At 37.9% G+C, this 14,780-nt stretch overlaps 1 long non-coding RNA gene across 1 annotated transcript in view; it reads right to left on the bottom strand.

Moving 5' to 3' along the window:
* Positions 1-14,780, bottom strand: part of LOC128145999 (uncharacterized) — a 394,153-nt gene that overhangs the window by 376,458 nt on the left and 2,915 nt on the right. The gene's annotated exons all lie outside the window — the stretch shown is intronic.

Genomic DNA, 14,780 nt, shown 5'->3' with positions numbered 1-14,780 from the left:
ATAATTAATATATTCTAAACCAAGAAGGCTTGCTGAATTGCATGTGGAAAGCACAAGAAAAAGGACAGGACAATAATGACATTTTTTTGTTGCCCTCCTGCAGATGCGTTGCTAAAATGTGATGGGCTTTGTCTGTACTAATGCCATACCCCTGTGAAAGTTTCTCATTACAGACAGAGCTGACAGGATGGCAGTCCCTGTCGGCATTCTTGCTATGCAATACCAGTGACAACTCACAAGAATACTTTTGCAAGGCCTGACATGATGCTTTTCAACTGCTAAATTTTTATCCTCTCATATTGAGGTGGGACAAAGAGGGGGTAGGTGTCTTCAGCCATTTTAATGCATTTTATAATGCTTCCAGATGCTGCATGCTAGTCTCACCTAAGAGCTTCTCATTATCATAAAATTTACATGCTCTATGGGCTGAAAGACACTCTTCAATGTGATAATAAAAGGCATATTAATTTGACAAAAATGATCAAAAGATCATGTAAAGATGCTATAGAGCATGCAAGGACATTGCAAATAATCTTTCCCAAGGACTTGAAAAAAATAATAGCAAAACAAAGCACTTGCACTTTTTCCAGTATGTTCTTCACTTAAGATAATCCCTTGGCAACAATACTGAACACTCAGCATCTCACACATTCAAAGCACAATAAGAACACTAACTGGTGTTCTGGAGCAGTACCACAGATTGGTGTATGAATTATTTGCTGAGAACACATGAAACATCCTTCGTTTAGTGTATTATCATGGACACTGAGTAACATTCGAGCAGTGAAGGACATGTACACTGAATAATGTCAGATTGTTTCAATGATAGGTCACAGTATACTTTTCTTAAGCATTTCAATGAGCCACGGTATTTTAGGTTAGGATACCTGAAACGTTATGTAGTAGAGATGCAGCTGAAAATACACTGTGGAAAATAAGTGATAAAACATCACCCTGATAGCAGTATGTAAGTTTCTCTAACAAGTTTATTTCCAGACATTTCACCAAAGCCTGGCTCAAGGCCAAGTGCAGGTCTACACTTACCTCAATGTAGCAAAGGCACAATTACAAACTGCAAAACACCTCAGCCCTGTTAAACGTTTCAAGAAAAAAAAAAAGGCAAAAGAAGAATATGTTTATCTACTCAGATCTAAAGACAAAAGTTAGATTCAGGAAACCCCTTGTAAACTCACAGGATAAAATATTGTTTCTCCATGAATGACCTCAACATTTTATCATTCCATATTTTGGCTATGCAGTATCATCTTCTGATCTCAGGAGATCAATATTTGAGATTAAGTCTTTTTTTATGGGTTTTCCTCAAGTGTCTAAACAGTCTTCCCAAGGTAATATACATTAAACTTGAGAAGCATTAACTACACAGTAAAACTTTATTTTATGTACAATCATGTAAATGAACCACATCTATTTTTTTCCAGAACTGGTATCTCTCAAAACATTTTAATATTAAATTTGAATTAAGGAAAGTTCTCATAACCAGGCGATGGGAAAGTGTACCATCTTTTTATTACACTGATTTACCACATTACCAAAAACCAACACATCTGCACACTATAGCTGTTAAACACTCAGGATTCGAGGAGGATGTGCCAGATTTATACCAGCTTTCAAGAATGTGGGCACCATGATGCACTGTGGTGTGAGATGCTGCAGTTATTCCCATGCTAAGTATAAAAGATAACTGTGATAGTTCAAATAGCATTGCATAGTAACTGTTGAGATTTTAATGATAACTATATTAATAATGTAGTAAACTAATGCTGATGAAATCTCTCTAACATTCTTTTTAACTGCATTGGGTAATAAGAAATTGATCCATTTAAACTTGTTTTCCTGTAAGTTAAAACAAACTCCATAAAAGCTACCATTCCCCCTCTAAGCCAGCTCTCACCTCTGGTGCCACGGTAGGACAGTAGTGAAACAATTGTACACTACAGAGTATCCCAATAAGCAAAAAGTTCTCACAGGGTTTTGCTGAAGAATTTTACTATGACAGACTTATGCTGGTGCTCTGAGCCAGTATTTCTTCCAAATTTATGAGACAGCCTAATAAAAGATGCTAGTTTTCCCTTATATGCCTTGTTTCTTTAAAATGGAAAGGATGATTCCTGTAACCATCCTGGGTCCTTTTAATGAATTTTCTAAGGCTAAAGTCAAGTTTATTTTGGAGAACTCATGGCAACACGTGCCAGTTTCCAAATCTAAATCAAGAAATACACACCATTATTAAGATCTATTGTAGTATGGGTTTCTGGAGGTCACAGTATAAACTCTATTCCTTCTTGCTGAACAAGAAAATACCATTAACTACAGAAGAATTCCAGTGTTGCTAAATATTGCATTTAAAGACCATATGGTTTATCATGACCAGTAATACCTTCTTGACAGGTGTCAAGATTTTAAAAATCTTCTGATGGATCAAAAAAACCCCACTACTGAAAACTGATGTTCATTAACAATGGCTTTCTCTTCCATAGCCTCTCACCATCTTTTATCCATTACATGTTAACCTGATAATCCTAAGTATCTGTCAAAGTTTAGCCCAGAGGAAACAGTTTGGCAGTTAAAAGAATTGAGGTTCTTAAAATCATCTAGAAATAGAATTTTCATTAAAGGAAAAAAATAATCCATATTTTAGAAGTTAGTTTTCATCTTTTGTAAATGGTGTAACTTACAGCTAAGTCATTGGAAATTATAACTAGCTCTACAAGTTGAAACACCAAAAAGCTGAGTTCTGCCAAGTTATTGGCCTATTAATCCAGTATAATCCACATCCTTAAAATAACATCTTCAGAAGGATTGTGGCTATATCCATCTGTTCAAGCACTGAATATTTTATTATGTCTTACAGAAACACCAACGCATTATAGAAATGTCATCTAGTGATGTTTTAATTCTTTTTATATCTGACTAGCTAAAGACATCTCTGTTCCAGAGCAACGCAGTTAGCAGGTAAACTAACATCCTACTCCCATTCAACAGGTCACTGGAAGCTAGTATTTCAGGTAGGATAAAAGGAACACTGGCAAGTTCCAGAAGCAAAAGTAGCAAAACCTACAATCCACCCTTCCCATACAGCACTTCAACAGTGAAGTGGCTGCAAACAGTGTGTGACACCCAGCTTGTTACATGGGCAGTGCTTGTAGGGAGGTTTCCTTAAACCATGCTGATAACACAGCACTAAGAGTTAATGAGATGTTGGTAACATTATTACTACACGAAAAGGAGATATCGCACAATCTATCAGGTAAATTACTGGTTCCTTATGCACATTTGCAAATCAAAGACTTTTTAACAGTGTTGTCTACCAAACATACCAGTGGATTAACTCCTTCTCCATGGACCTGTACCTTTTCTTGTCACACCAGAATAAGCCAGTGGGGAACATGTTTAAAAACAACATAAATATAACAAATTAAAGCCAAAACAACCTACCAGAAGAGAATTTTATATCTTCGATTCATTTAAGCAAATAGCCAAAGCTATTTATCTCAGTGGAACAACACTGGTGTTACGAGTCTCCAACAGTCATAACACTTCCAAGGTACATGTCTGGACCCAAGAAAACACTTCTGAAGTTCAGAGGTATCTTGGAATTTGAGTGGAGCCTGATTCTCACTAATGAAACCTCATTCCTTGAGAAGCTATCACAAGACATGAGCATTTAATTCCACTCAAAAGGACCAAGAAATCTTATGTACTTGCATATTAGGCAGTCTCTTTTTATATGCCTCAGTTTTCATTTTAGGATTAATGGTAGGCAGAACCAAGTCGGGTCTGACACTCATTTACACTCCAATAGCAAAAAATGGTCTTATAATGGGCATCAGCATAATTGCAAGTGTAACCAAATTCAAGGACAAAAGAGGTAAATTCCCAAAGATTTAAATCCATGTTATCAACTCTCTCCGTGCTCAGAAACTACAAAAACTTGAGAGTAACAGTGATGAAAAACTTTTTTTTTTTTTACACAAATGCTACTAAAAACATATAGAACTCAGTAGAAAATTATAACTACTTTAAACCAAGCTGTAGAATTTTATGGTAAGGATATAATTTTCTGCTAAGTTTTATAGATGTGCCCAGAAATAAAACACCAGGCCTCTATTGAGTTTTATAGGGCTTTTCTGTAAGAATTACAAACCATGGTATTCAAACAATACTTGTGGATCAGTCTGCCAGCAGCCCTGAAGCTAAAACTGCATTGCATAAACCAGGCATTGAATAATTTGGGATAATGAACAAATTCATAAAAAGTCAGTGGCTGTTTGTCAGTAATCTGTGAACAGACAAAGTGGTAAATTCATTGAATAAAAAACTCCTGGCTGTGAATAGTTCACCCAACTTTACTGCTTTGCCTTTAAGGGACTGCCTGAAGGGCTTGTAACTCCACAACATTCTTGCCAGGTAATTTGTGCAGCATTTTTTAGCAACAGTTAAATTAAAAAGCCCTTATGGGAAAACTCAATGAATTTAATAGAGATGAAATCAATATGGTTCTGCAGAAATTACTCCAAAACCTTCAGTTAGATCCTCTCCCCCAACCTCAGCCCCTTTACAGTACACAGTATGGGCAAAGCAGCATAAGAGAATCCTATAGTGGTGATTACAACTGCAGGGGAAATCTCCAGGGAAAGCACTCTGAAGACACTACTAGAGCTTGTTTTGCACCTGAAGAAGAGAACAGGATGAAACCAAGGAGTGAGACAGTTCTTATAACAACCCAAGGATGTTGATGCAGCTTAGCTAGGAACAAAATTATGCCAAGAACCTCTCCAGTAGCTTAGTACAAGGAAAACTTAAATGCTTTTCAACTTCACATTTGAGACAGTGTCCTTTCTCTGGAACAGTCAAGTTGCCCATAGAATGAATATGGGAATTCTATCTCAACTAGGGAATCACAGCTGATCTAATATTCCCACATAAAAACTGGCCTTCCTGGCTAAATTTGGTAAAATACTGCCTTTTGCCACTCCCTTATGTTTACACCTCCTTCATTAAATAGGAAGCTAAATACAGAGAAGGCAACAATATGGAAAGCAGGACAAAACCCACTCTTTCCCAGATGAATAAACATGTCCTGAAAATCCCAAGTGAGGCCGAAGCAATGAAAGTAACCACAGGGGGTGCAGCCAACACTGATGGAGCCTCATGAATACAGGGATATCCTAACAAGATTCCCCTTAGGAAAAAAAGCCTCACAATAAATATGTCTGAGGTAGTGAAAATAACATTAGTAGTAAATTTTACCCTATTTTGCACTGGTGTTAGCTCAGGTTACATGACAGTATACACCCACCACCATTCCCCATATTCAGTTTCCACAGGGCTGAAAAGTCAGACAGTAAATCCAACAGATGGAAAGATGGTGCTGCACCTAAGAACTCCTGATTTTAACTATAACTATGCTTTCCTCTCCTCCTGGGACACCAAGTGGAAGAACGCACTGAAGTCTCCAAGATACACTGGTTAGCGTGGAAAGGATAGCAGCACCTTAGACACAGGGGTGGCAGACAAGATCAGAAGACTCCATCTGCAAAGTTACTTAACTTCAAGGGAAAGTATTTAATTTTTATCCTTTAACTTTTACCACTTTCTCTTGATTGGCTTTTAAAGCTTAGTTTTATTATCCAAGTTCACCTAAGTGGATGACCAAGGGAATAAACTGTAACTAAAATCAACATGCTCTTAAGAGCTGTTTAGATTTTGTAGCTTTGTTTAGTACTGAACACATTCATTAAAGTGCAGTTACCACAATAATAAATGTAGATATCACTAATTATAACACTAGATTTTAAATGCAACTTGAGTCTCTCCAGTGGCTTTTAAAGTGGTGTAATACCACAGCCAATTCAAATTTAATTAAAACTATCAGTTTAATTTAGTTTACATTTACAGCTAAAAAAAAACTAAAAAAAAAAAATCCGAACTTTACAGCCATTCTGTAACTATTCAAAATACTCATATTAGGTACAAGGAAAATCTGAATATTTGTTTTGATAAATAACTTTTCTTTTTGCCCATCCATGCTTACATGTCATCTTTTTCTTTACTTAGCTTAGAGTGGAAAAATGCACATACTTCCCTTTTCTTAAGGGATGTACGTGCATTTTTCCACTTGGTGCTTAAAGAATTGGACAAATAAATCCCACTGGTAATTACAGCATGTAATCTTATCTGAGGTTCAATCTGTTGCACTAAAAATCTCCCTTGTGACATCTAAAAGGGTGGACAGATACAACGGAAGATTTCTGGAGTCTGTTCTGCTGTCCCACATCACTGAAGCCAACAGCAACAGGACGGGTCTCAGAAAATTGCCTTAAGCCTCTGAGCATACAGCTTTGACTTTCAAAGGAATCCATGAAAACTGACTCGTTCTTCTGCCCTTTTGAAATTCCCAGCCTGTATCCCTATTTGTGAGATGGATTATTTTTATTTTATATAGTGGTAGTATTTAAAGGCCCCAAAAGAGATCAGGGCCCTGTTGTACTAGACACTGAGCAAGCACATAGCAGAAAGCCTGTGCTCTGGAAAACTGACAGAAAAGAGTGGGAGGGGAAGCAGAGCACAAGGAAGTGAAGTAGTTTGCTCAAGATCACACAACACATCGTTAACAGGCCAAGACCTTCTGGTTCTCCGTGAGGTTAAGGAACTAAAGATCCCCAACACGAGGTGAACTCTTAGCACAGAAAAATGATACTTTCTTTTTAACATTTATATAGCAAAATGTCCCTCACCTGCCTGTAAAAACACAATATACTGAATACTGTCAGACACAAGATACTGATCTAGAATACTCACAGCTCTGATCCACTATGGAAGTGCTGATACTCCACCTAGCCTTCAAAATGAAGGCAGATTTCAGGATCAGGTGCTGACCAAAGAACTTATGCATGCATTAGCGAATAGTGCCTGTCTTTGGTTCATCTTCACTACATCATATCCAGTCCTCTTCAGGCATTATAAATATTAATACCAATTTGTTATTTTCCTTGAGGGGAAACTTGCACAAGCTCTCAAAAAACAGATGTGTTCCTGTTAAAATTACAGTGCTGCCATTGATTTTAAAGGGAAGAGAACTGAAACAGTGCAAAGAAACGAGACTGGGATTTCAGCTTTACAGGTACTATATAACTTGACTGCCTCAAATGGCTATCCTCCTTTGCTCAGTACAGCATTAAACCCCAAAGAAAGCACAAAATTTGTTTCAAGGTAGAAGTATATGCTGGGTAGCCCCAAAGAAATGCTGTTCTCTAAAATCTGAGCAGGAAAAAGCTCTACAGGTGCAGCGGTTGTACTTAATCTGCCAAGTCAATTATTACAGCTTTTCCTAAGAGATTTTGAAGTTCCAAATGATGGAGCAGTGGAGGATCTGTACTTGATGGGCTCCAATCTGCAGCCTTGGTTGGCTTTTTGTTAAAGATCATTCAGCCCCAGCTGGGATTTAAAAGGCTGCACAGAAAGTCCAAGCTTGCTTCAAAGCTCTTATCTTTACCAAAGGGTGGTCAACTAACTAGACATTTATGAATAGTTTAAAATTTTAGTTCTTAAGTATGCTTTCTAGAAAAGCTAGCATGTGGTTAAAGTTGTTAAGATATTTATGCCTTAATGCAGTATTCATTTTAGCACAGAACTAGACCAGAAATAGAGCTACATCCTTGTGGAACAACTGACTGATTAAATCCAAACTAAAAGGTAGTTTTGACCAAAGATGAACATGAATCAAATGTGTCATTCATGAAGTAGCAAGCATCCTAAAAGTTTCCCTTTCTAATGCCACATTAAAGCACTTTGTCCAACTGCAAGAACCACTGCATGACTTAGTTATTTCCCAGAAATTGTAAAATTTCCAGTAAAAAACATCCAGGACATTCTTCAAAGTATTGATTTTTCTCAGAACCATGTATCCGTTCCACCTTCATCATGTTATCAGTCAAGGAGTCAAGTGCACTGAAGGCATGAGAGGTGTGGTAGTAGCTGTGTCACAGAAAATTTACCAGGACCAAGTATAGTCCAGGATGAGAGGGGTAAGGTACACAAACCTGCTTTAGGAATTACACAAGACGAAAAAAAACTTTGAACAGGAGGGCACAGTGCATCCATGTGCACATCAAGGGATCATAACAAGGAATTGACCAACTGCTGTCACACACCTAGCACCTGGGGGTCACACTACAGCCTAACCTGCTTGCTTACCTTCTTTAGGTATGGAATTCAGGCTCAGCTTGTCATGGTTCCACATTATGTCAATCTTGCTTGACCAATAAGTGCTATTTAAACATCATCCCTAATGCATCAATGCCACCACTCAGCAGTTAAGGGACTTGCCATTGTCACACTTCTCAGCAATATGTTCTCATGGACAACGATTGCTGCATCACCATAAGCAGAGGGAGAAAAAAACCTCACAAGAAGACACCCACTCAATGTACAGCATCAGATGTTTTAAATAACCTGAGCTACACAGATTTCAGCTGGCACTGTGGGCAGCCAGCTAAGCACATCCCAGAATCAGTACCTGAGATGGTATCCTAGCATTCTCCTGGCAGCCCTTGAAGCCAGTTCCCTTCCCTCACTCAAAATTACAGCCACTGAAGTCAGCACAGTTGAACCATCATAAGACTGGCAACTTAAAAGAAAACAAAGTTCCCTGGATTAAGACATAGGAGCAGATCTGAATAGCCATTAGAATAGCAGCTCGCCAACATAAAGAGTTAAAAGCTGACTTTCTAAAGAAAATTATATCCATCTGTTATAACTTAAGAACAAAACTATACTTTCCTTTTTTAAATTTCTGTTTTTTAAAAGCTACCCTAATGTTGACCGACAGCTACATTCTACTTGCCTGAATTGCATCCTACCTGCACACTGAGCATGCTGTAACCAAAATTTCACTTATGCCCAGTGAGCTTAAACATTTGTTTGGCAACTATCACTGGCATTTTTTTTTTAAAAGGATTTTAAGTCTAGAACCAAAGCTGTTTATTATATTGACATGAGAGTCTCCAAGCAGAGTTTATTCAGTATAAATCCTTGGGCTGTACAAGCTGAAAAGGCTCACATTCACTTGTCAGAGAGGAGGAAGAAGACACTATGACAAATGCTGTCAAACAACAGACTCATACCGCAGCAGAGATCGTTTCTTTGATCAAGAGAATCACAGCCTGAAAACCTGTAAATACCAGCCCTCCACACTATCACTTACAAATTGTGATAACAGTTTAACACTGAATGGCTACTGAACTTACTTTCTTATAATAGCTGCTGTACATAAGGAAGCTGGCAACAGTTTTGAATTTTCATTCATGTGCAATTTCAGTGGATGAGATGAGAAAACTTTTCTAGAAAATACTTAAATATTTAACAGGTCAAAGTAAAACAGCAACAAAAGGAGAGATTAGGAAAAAGCCACACAAAACACAGGGTGCAACATGGGTTTAAAACAACTGCTTAGAACACGGGAAACCTGCCTCAAATATAGAGAGGAGTTGAACTTGGACATTGCATAAAATCCAGGAAAGACGTTAGGATGTTAGGATAAAAGGAAGGACATCATCACCTTTTGACGCTTCAGTTTCCCATTTCACTTCTTCCCCTGAGCTCAAGGGGATATTGGGATATACTATCCCTGCCTGTGATCTATTCAGGAACTCTGATAATTGACACCTTCTGAAAGACCAATTTCTGAAGGAGATGAGATCTTCCCAAAAGAAACAAAATAAATCCCCCTACTCAGTAAGCTGTTGTGAAAACTTACATTCAAGAAATGGGGTATTCCATTTTGAGAAAACATTAATAAGATATGCAAAGAAGGGGAAAGGAGCTGGATTAGACTGAAAAGTGCCTTCAACATTTGGCACTTGGCAGTAGCTCCTGCCCTCACATCATGGATCACTGCTATTGACGATGCACTGAAGTGTCCACTTGAAAGAGAACACAGAATCCCACGAATCATGATTGATGGTGTAATTCAAGTTGTGTTTAGAGAGCACATACCCATGTTTATACATTGGTTACTTGGAAACCATGTGCCAATGGCTATTTTTTAATTTACATGTACAACCTCACAGAAACATTTCCACCACATGAAAGATAGCATACAGTATTTCACTGTGGCTTCTGGTTCCACTCTAATGATGTCAAAGTCATATATTTACATTTACTTGAGAGCTTGCCAGTTCCAAGAGCACTACAGAAATTTGTCACAGGATGCTGCTTTGACGCCACTTCAGTGTACCTTTAGAACTATCATTCTGTTGGCATTTTTCTAAGCTTTCTAGCTGTGGAAAGACTGAACTGAATAATGCATTTTGCTGGTTAGCTGACATGGAGCTAAAGAAGGTGACTAAAGCATTTAAAGGTTCACTAAGTTAGTGACACACGCAGGAAGAATGCAACTGGTGAGGCTGCAATGCTGGGTTATAAAACAACTCAACCTAGCACAAATCCTTACTCCTTCCAAAAGTTTTACAATGGCCACATACCACCTCTAAAAGCTTTCTGGTTTACTACTGAATTTATTTCTGGTTTTGGACCCAGATATGCAATCTTGAGATGCCTACAAAGAAGGAAGGGTTAAAAACAATACAAGATTAACACCAATACCAAAAGAACAAGTCTCTAGTTGCACTAATTCTGATTATAATAACTACAAAAACCCCACAGTTTTCACACTGGTCAGAAAGTTTACAGCAGCTTGAGTTCTGTCAGACAAGTAATGGATGTGAATCTCAGAACAAGTATCTCTATCAAGAGCTCCCCTTCTCTTGGCTTTCAGATAATCTGGTCTAGGAGTTACTGGTTACAGCAAAATCCCACCATGCGCAAGGGGCAGCGTTTAGGAAAAGAGTCAGTGTCATGTATAAACACAGATGTTTTCCAAACAGATTAGTGATGTAAAATAAATTCTACAATTGCATTTGTTTTTCTTTAAAACCAGGAATTCTGATTTTTCCAGAATAACCGCAAATGCAAATCAAAATTTAATCTCCCTCATATTTAATTTAAGCTGCCTTATACTCACTTCTAACTACTTTCCTCATCATTGTTCTATGAGCAATGGTCCCAATAACTCTCACAATTAAGTTCGCAAACTTTCTTTATATTAAAAAAAGCCTTCAGGAGAAACTCCTAATAACAAAATTGCTCCAAGCAGTCTTACCCTAGTAAATGAGCTCATATTGTTAGTGATGGAGAAATATCATGGTATCTAATTATGTGTGTACACTTGCTGTGGTGTTTTCAGATTTCTTTGGTTAAACACTGACTCTTTATGATACTTTGGAACTCTTACTTCTGGACCAAACTGAGATAAAGAAATAATAAATGAGCATATTGCATCATCAAACTACAGGCTGCATTTCTGGACAGTTTAATTGAGGCCTTCATCAAAGATCACCCAGAACACTCAAGTAATGAGAAATATAGCTCTTGTCCAAAAAATATCGATAGTAAGTTTCACCCCAATTCTGTACTAGTTTCCTATCCATTGGCAGTTGTTGTCCAGGCTTTTGATGATTATGTATAAAGACAGAAATTGCCAGGAGCCCAGCTGTATCCAGTCTTTCTCCCAAGATGGGAACTACAGCCAGTCTAATACTGTCTTTCACATTTGAACACCACAGAGTGGGAAAAAGGCTCTTCTTGTTTAAGAGCCCCAATCCCACCTTTTATTAGCACCTACAGCTTGCTGTGTCCCAAGGTTAGCCACTACACTGCAGATATGCAAGGTATTAAAATAGGTGTTTTAACTTTAACTGGTGATTGGCAGGGAACCGTCTAGTTTCTGGTTATCTTTGTTGAACTTTTGAATGTGCGTATGCACACTTAGTAGTCGGAACTGGTCACAGAAGCTTGTGGTTTTTTCCTTCAGTCATTGCAAACTGAAATGCCTCAGCAATATGAAAAATATATACACAAACTTTACAGATGCTATGGTCATTCACTTCTCTTCTGGACTGAAGGACAGCTGTACTTTAAAGGGGGCAAATAATGCTAAATAGACATCTAAGACAGGAAGCAGAAATACTGAACTTTAGCTGCTGCCACTAATCACCTCAGAATCACTATTGCGACATCTAATAGAAACTATAGTTTACCCTTGGACAGACTGCTGCTACCCAAAATGAAATCTGGCCAGTAAGTAAACTCTCTACTCTATGAAGAATATTATAGATGTTTTAATAGTGTCAAGTGAAGAGGATACCAGTATTTCATCTCATAAAACAGAAGTACAAAAAGCACCTTAAATTATTTATTTGGAAAATGCTGACCAAATTTTGTTCAGCCTCACAAAGAATCTAAAATGCATGGTATCAACTTACATCAGAAAGGATGCAATTATCCAAGTGAAATGAAGTTTTTAAATGCAATTCCATGGCTCGGGCTACTCATTTATTATTGTCTGAAAACACCTTTTACAGACAGATGTCTTATGAAAATGGTCAAGTTCCTTCTTATTCTTACACAGGACATAGTCTATACCCTTGAGCTAAACATAAGACTCAGTTATAACAGAGACTGGATAGTTGGTCCCCTTCCCAGATTATGCCCCTCTGTTTTCACACTTCTGGAGCCCAGTGTTTCCATACAAGTTAATCACAAACACAGCCTTCACTGTCAGCAACAGTACTAACCTCAATACGATTCAGCTATCAGTAGAGGCATTCTCTAAACTCCTACTGCTTCAGTGGGTATTTCCTATCAAGGCAGGACTGTGGAACACTAGCATATATGGCTAATGGCTAGAGGCATCCTCCTCTGTGATGCACAACTCTCTTTTCTGCATATTCACAGCAGACCACACAAAGCATCATATTAGGTCACCAAAAGCTGAGGAATACTACTGATAAACCGACTGCCTGTTCTGACTAAACTTTACCCACTGAAATAACCAGGGTAGCAGGGGAGTGGCTACCTTAGAGGTAATAGGGCAAATGTACTAGAGCAGATTCACATGCCAGTCTGAAAGCCTTCAAGTGGATGGTTTAAAAGCCCAGGTAGCAGTGTGCTCACAATTCAGATTTTGCTTAACTACTTCAGTACAAGAAAAGTTAGCAGAATATAAAAAAATAATTTTGATGAAGTTCTGCACAAGCTTTCTGCAATTACCAAATAAAGTGTCTCTACAGCTTCTGCCTTACAACTGAACCAAGGTTATTATCAATTTGCTCTTGATATAAGAAAGCAATTTTCATGTACTTACATCTGCTCTCAGAAGGAAGAGAAAATGGTTTGTGAAGTTGCCATTAGCATACGAAAGCAGCAACATCTGCTGGGAGTTTTAAGAGGCTTATTGCTGTCACTTAATCAGCACCACAGGCTACAGTTGGCCACTTCTGCCCTTGTCAGCACTCAAGGTATGGTTTCAAGAGATGAGGGGATAATTTGACCACACAACAGTTCCTGCAAGATTTCTGTATCTACAAAAAAAGTTCTACTCTTACTTAGCTCAGGATAGGTAATCCACCTATCCCGACTCCTCCTTGCAAAAAACCTGTAAATAGCATCATAGCTGAAGTCATTAATCCTTTCCTATGATACGTGACTTAAGTGAAGTGGCATTTCAACAAGCAAGACACAAAACCTAACAGCAAGTTCACTTCCATGTGCTGTAGCTGTAGCACCATCTAGAGGATTTGAGCTAGAAATTCCTCACACAATGGGCAAAAAACCTGGGAAACTGCTCTCAAAAGTTCTGGGGAAAAAAAATAACCTTCACACAATAAAATATTTTAAGCAAATTTTCATTCTAACATTTATCTACAGAGTAACTTTAAAATTGTTTCATACATGCCTACATGACATACAGTTTTTCTTAAATACTTTCTCGGTTTATGATATTTAGATTCATAGAATTAACAGAAGATAAGAACTGAAAAAACTTTATCAACAGTCAGATTGGGAAATATCTTGATCTCATCCACTCTGGGTCACATGCTTGCTATAAGACCTTTTTCAGGTGGAGAAAGGCAGGCCCTTTACTCTGTTTTCCTTAGTTTTCACCTTTTTAAAGGAGGTCTCTTAATAAAACCAAAGCCAAATTTCAATCAGGGAAAGGGAATAGGTTTTTAATTGAATAATAGAGATCACATATTTTATTATATTTCACACATAGAAGGAGGTGCTGACAACAACTCATTGCTCAGTGCAGAACTGTTAAAAGAGGAGGAGATGCACAGGTACAGCCCTGAAGCCCTACTGATTATTTTTTCCATCCACAGACACCCCAAACCTCACTTTGACTACTTTCAGCTTGGCACACTCTCCCCCATAACTTAACTCTGCTACTGCCGTAAAATAATATTTTTGCTCCTGAAGCCTTCTGAGGATAGCAAAGTTCAATCCTTCTGTTACTTCTATGAAGCTCTGAGCCAGCTCCTTAGAGACTGAAAGACCAAGAATTAATTGAGAATATTCAGAATGTGATTGCTTCACAGACTTTGTGGGCAATAAATCCAAACCATAGCTCCCGTTCATTAGTTGATATGTGACTGACCAGCAGCATGACTTATAGTGACACATCTGCATTAAAAATTCAAACTTTTGTACACCTGAACACAATTTGTATTTCTCTTTCTCTCAGTATTGTGTCAAAATAATCACGTAATACCAAATAATCAGCCATTTATTTTAGACATGTGTAAGGGCTGTGTGCCTGTGAATGGACTCTAAGCTTTCAGCTACTATGCCACATTTCCTTGGAGACTATTTGGCTAGAAATAACAGCATAGAGGAAAAAACTGAAAGAACCAACTCTA

This window comes from Harpia harpyja, chromosome 9 (genome assembly GCF_026419915.1).
Source record: "Harpia harpyja isolate bHarHar1 chromosome 9, bHarHar1 primary haplotype, whole genome shotgun sequence".
NCBI lineage: Eukaryota > Metazoa > Chordata > Aves > Accipitriformes > Accipitridae > Harpia > Harpia harpyja.
This window is presented reverse-complemented; position numbering and strand designations above follow the sequence as displayed.